The sequence below is a fragment of the Camelus bactrianus genome, chromosome 6, assembly GCF_048773025.1.
Source record: "Camelus bactrianus isolate YW-2024 breed Bactrian camel chromosome 6, ASM4877302v1, whole genome shotgun sequence".
Taxonomy (NCBI): Eukaryota; Metazoa; Chordata; class Mammalia; order Artiodactyla; family Camelidae; genus Camelus; species Camelus bactrianus.
The window spans coordinates 18754378-18760377 of NC_133544.1; positions in this window are offsets into that span (position 1 = coordinate 18754378).

Consider the following 6000-nt stretch of genomic DNA (forward strand, 5'->3'; position numbering starts at 1 on the left):
GACAGGATTAGTAGAAGTCCTGATAGTGGGAAACGAGAAAAGATCACTGAACACCTATACTGGCTAGTTAGTGTACTATCAACTTCATATAAAGCATTTTACTTCATTTTTCCAATAATCCTGCAACACAGATGTGATTATACCCACTAAAAGACATAGAAACCAAGTCCCAGAGGGGGCAAATAACATTTCTCCAACGCATGGCTTCTAAGTAGCTGTAATGTATTTGGAGCAAGTTTCTTAGATTCCAAGACATTGCATTTTACCATGTTCTTAATACTTAGCAAGAAATGCAGCTTTAACAAGAGAACTTCATTTAAATGAGTCTGAATTGATACCTATATGAGAAAACTAAATTCTATGAATGTATCAAGATTTATGCTGCAATATGAGAAAATAAACTTAATAGGACTGAGTGCCAGAAGTTCCAGATTCTGAAATGAATTAGATACATAAGCATAAAACCAATCACAATTAGAAGCAGAGGCAGCTAGGCCTAATGAAATAAAAGTCATGGAAGAATTTTTGAAATCACATTTATGCTATAGAGTTTTTCTAATTTTTTTTTTTCTTCTTCCCACCCTAATTCAAAGTGATCTAGTAAAATCCCTAGTCTAGTCAAATTTCCTACATACAAACTCATGCAGAAACTCTTGGTGCATGAGCTTATGTGCAAGAGAGGGTAACCATGCTTAGGCACTTTAATGCAGTTCTCAAAACACATTTGCCATCATGGCTAAGAGCTACTTTTTAAATATAACTTAAGACTCATTATGTCTGAAATTTGAACAGTTACAGAAAGCAAGAGATTGAGAATTATCCCCAAATTATCATACTATCCCTGAGAAAATAACTATATCACATTTTTGAAATAATGTCAAAAGAAAAAGTCAGATAAAAAAAATCTATTTCTGTCCCAAGAGCAAGCTACTGTTACCAATACCATTGTCATAAGATATTTAAATCATTTTTCTAATTATAGTTTTGTAACATACAATCTAACATAGTGTAAAAGTCTATTCCACAATATAGGATGAGTCATTCTCACTTTTAGATTTGCAAAAATCCAAATTTTAAAGAACTCCTTTAGGAAAACAGAGGGCAGGTCAACCCAGCTAAATTTGTAGTCAAAGTTTTCCTCCCATAAAAGGCAGGAAAAACCAAGTACCTCATCATAGTGATTTTACCTACTCAATCTCTTGTCTTTCCCTTGTCCATACCCTTGGAAACTGCTTTGGTTTAAGCCCTTATCATTTACCTTCTCAATCACTGAAGAAACTTCATCTAGTCTTCCAATTCCAGTTTTGCCCATTTTAATGTGTCCTTACTACTGTTACCAGAGTGTTTTTTCCAGAATTAAATATGATCACTATCCTGCTCACCACCATCCAATTTTCTCCATCATTATCAAGATGAAGTCCAAATTCTCTCCGCATGGCCCTTTCTGGTTTAGATCCTCTTAAGTTCTCCACTTTCACCACGCCTTCAAAATATGCTTCATCATGGAAATCATAGTTGTTTAAATGAATCAGGTCTCCCCCTACCCTTGCCAGTTTCTCATCTATGTTGTTCTCCCTTCCAGCAATACATTTCCCTCCATGATTTGCTTGAAGGGTTTATACTCATCCTTTAGGAGTTAGCTGATGTTTCATCTCCTTTGGGAAAGCTGTGGCTAGATTTCTCTCCTCTATACTTCTTTTGTACCTCCATACATATCCTATCATTTAATAGTACATAGTATAATGGTCAATTGGCTTTTTTATCAGCCCCTGCCATCATTAGATGGACTATCTCAAGAACAAGGAATTTATACATGATCTGTGCCCCTAATTCATTTTTATTGAATAAGTGGGAAAAATAACATCACCCTTTTTATTCCAAAATAAAGCCAAACAATTGACTCATTTCAAAGTGTACAATTGTCATTCGTATTTTTAAGGCAATTAGGAAATACTGCAAAGTCATAACTCCAAGCAGCTGTGTAGGATGGTATTATGTGAAATATGGACTTAATGCACATTTATCATGATTTATGATGAATTGTATCTCAACTCTCTAATAAATCCACAAAATAAAAATGGACATTTTCTTGAGAACAAGAACATTGTTCTACTGTTATGAAAAATGTACATTTCCTATTATAAGGCAAAAGCATTTCAAAAGCACAAATGAAATAGGGCTTTAAAAATAATTCCAACTGATTAAATTTAGTCAAAATAAAAGCACATTCTGTGTCCATTACCTCTTCATTTGATTTTGATTTGGTTAAACTTTTATTAACCCTAAGCCCTTGCCTTTCTTTATTATCTCTTTTTGAGACTGTTTAGAAAATATCAATAGGAATATTAGGCTTGGTAATGCCCTTCTCCCTATGTAAGTAATGTGTTTTGGCTGAGTCTCTGAAGATACACTTATTGACAGGTTTTTTAATGATTAACTATGAACTAACACAATCTGACCACTTTCATACAAAGCCCAATAATCTCAGCAAAGCCATACTTAGAGCCATTATAAGTCTTTTTGATCATAAACACATTTTGTTAAGGATGTATATTATTGTCCCTAGAGTAACCCTTAAACAGTAGTATAAAAAGTATAGCTAAGAGCCGAAGAGGAGAAATAAAATAGAATACAAACAAATTTAACTGAAAAGGCACTAAAACAGCAACAGATAAAACAAAAGGGACTAATGGAAAACAAAGAGCAAAGGGCATACTAAACCCAACCATATAAGAAAAAATTATACTGAATGTAAATGGCCTAAATACTCCAATTTATAGGCAAAGATGCCACACTGAGTCAATAATCAAAATTCAGCTGCACACTGTCTACAGGAGATGCACTTTAAAATTAACACAGATAATTCAGAAGTAAATATTATGAAAAAGATATATCATGTTAACAGTAAGCTTAAAAAAACTGTTACTGCTACATTAATATCTAAGTAAGTAGTATAAGAAACATTATAAAGGATTATGTGGGTCATTTCATAATAAATTACATAATCAGGAAAAGATTAAAATGACTTTAAAATTCATGAAATAAAATCTAACATAACTAAAGGGAGAAATGCATACTTTATAATCAGAGTCATATATATTATTGATTAAGGAAAATTGGAACAGCATTATCAACCTAATTGCATTCATTTAACACTATATCTAAAACAAATGCAGATTATACAAATTCCTATTGCACTTGGAATGTTCACCAAGACAAACCATATAAGGCATAAAATAAGTCAATAAATTTCAAAAGATGAAAATTGTGTATGTTTTATCTGATGTAAATGGAATTGAATTAGAAATTAATAACATATAGAACTCCCCTGAATATTTGTAAATTAGATACTTCACCTCTATATAATAATAATTTAATAGGAAATAATGGGAAGTTATTATAGATTTCAAGCTAATGATGATAAAAACTCAGCGTCTCAGAACGTGAGGAACACAATGCTCAGAAAGAAATGCATAGATTTAAATAGTTATATTTTAAAAAAGAAAAGATATGCAAATAATGACCTAATAGGTTTCAGTGTTAAACTAGAAAAATTAAGCCCAAAGTTAGAATAAAAAATAATTTGAGCAAAAATTAAACAGAAAATACACATTAAGAAAATAAAATAAAATACTGGTTCTTTAACATAATTAATAAAATTAACACTTTGCAAACATATTAATGTCCTAGGGCTACTGTAAAAAATTACCACAAACCAAGTAGCTTTAAACAAAAACTTATTCTCACAGTTCCAGAGGTTAGAAGTTCAAAGCCTAGATGTCAATGAGATTGGTTCCTTCTGAATGTTCTGAGGAAACATTCATTCCATGCCTCCTAATGTCTGATGACTACTGGCAAGCTTTGGCATCACTTGCCTACTGACTGCCCTCCAATCTCTCCCTCCATCTACACGTGGCTTTTTCCTCTACGTTTTCTCCTTTTCTTTCTCTTACTAGGTCACTAACGTTGAATTTAGGGCCCACCCAAATACAAAATGATCTCATTTTGAGACCCTTGCCTTCATCTGGAAAGATCTTTATTACAAATAAAGTCACATTCTTAGGTTCTAGGTGGACACAATTTGGAGAGGGTTGGGGGACACCAGTCAACTTACTATATAAGGCCAATCAAGTAAAAAATATGAGTAAAAAAATAAATTAAAATATTAGGAATAAAAATTAGTTTATTATTCTAGAAACTAGATATTAAGAGGACAATATAGGAATTTTATGAACAAATGGATGCCAATTAATCCATTCCTAAAAAATGCAAAAGTGGACTGAAGAAAAATAGAAAATAAAAATAACCATATATTATTGCTAAAGTAGTAATATAATCAAGTATATAGTAACATACTAAATTGAATTAACCATAAAAAGCTTCTCTTAAAGGAAAGTACAGATCCACATCGTTTCTGTGGTGAATCCCATCAAACCTTTAAGGAAGAAACAACACCTATCCTTCATACACGCATCTAAAATACAGAGGTACAAGGATGACTTTCCATTTTATGAGGCTCTGTTACTGAAAATTGGCAAAGACATTATCAAGAGAAAATCAGACCAATAAATTCATGACTCCTCAAGATATAAGCAAATTCAATTCAGCAAAACTAGAAAGGATCCCATTTTAAGATAATATAGGCTTTATACACAGAAAGCAGATACAAAGAAAATAAAAGTGAAAATTGATAAAAGTCAACACCATTCAAGACAAAAACTCAGAAAATTAGGAATACGATAAAACTTTCTCAACCTGATAAAGGTATCTATGAAAATTTGCAGCTGATAACATATTTAATGGTGAAAAACTTAGTATTTTCCCCATATGACTGGGAACAATGCAAGGACATATATGCCCACTGTATCTTTTCAGTGTGTTACTAGAGGTCCTGAAAAGTACATTAGGCAAGAAAATTAAAAGGTGTATACAAAAGCACATATATTGGGGGGAAAAATCTGCATATATAGAAAGATATATATATATACACACACACACACACACACACACACACACACATACACATACACACACAAAATTCTAAGAAATCTACAAAAAAAAACTACTAGAACTATCAGGTGAATTTACCAAGGCTACAAGACACAATGTAAATCTAACGTAAAACAAAAGAATTGTATCTCTTTATGTAGTAGTAACAAGTAATTAGAGAATGAAATAAAAATAATATTTCAAATGGTATTTTAAAATATTCAAATAAATTTAACAGAATATGTGCAAGACCTCTAGACTACAAACATAGCTGAGAAAAATGAAAGACCTATATAAATGGAAAATTTTGTCATGTTCATTGATTGAAACACTCACTATGGCTAAGATGTTCATTTTCCCCAAATTGATCCATAAAGCCAATTCCATCCCAATCATAATTCTAGCAGGCTTTTTTAAGAATCGACCAGGTGACTCTAAACTTTACATGAAAATGCAGCTATTTAAAATAGCCAAATTCTTTCAATAAGTAGAAGGCAAACAACCCTATTTAATTAAAAAAAAAAGAAGAGCAAACCCTTGGATAACATTTCACAAAATACATAAAATTGGCTTGAAAACCTGCTCAACAGCATTAGCCATCAGAGAAATGCAAACTAAAACTATAGTGAGATATCACCTCATCTGGACTAGAATCACTAGAATGGCTAAAATTTGAAAGACCTATAATATCAAGGGTAGACGAGGATGTGGACCAGCTGGAATACTCGAAGTGTAAAATGTCACAACCACTTCAGAAAACTTTTGGCATAGTTTTATGATGTTAAACATATCTACCACTTTACCCAGCAAGCCTACTCCTAAATATTTACACAATGAAAGGAAAAGAAATAGCCACATAAACCATTGTACCTGAAGGATCATAGCGTTATCCGTAACAGCCAAGAACTGGAAGCAAATGAAATGCCCATAAACAAGTGAATACGTGAACAAAATGTTACTGAATAGTATTCCATTGTATGGATATACCACAACTACAACAAAAGCATAGCC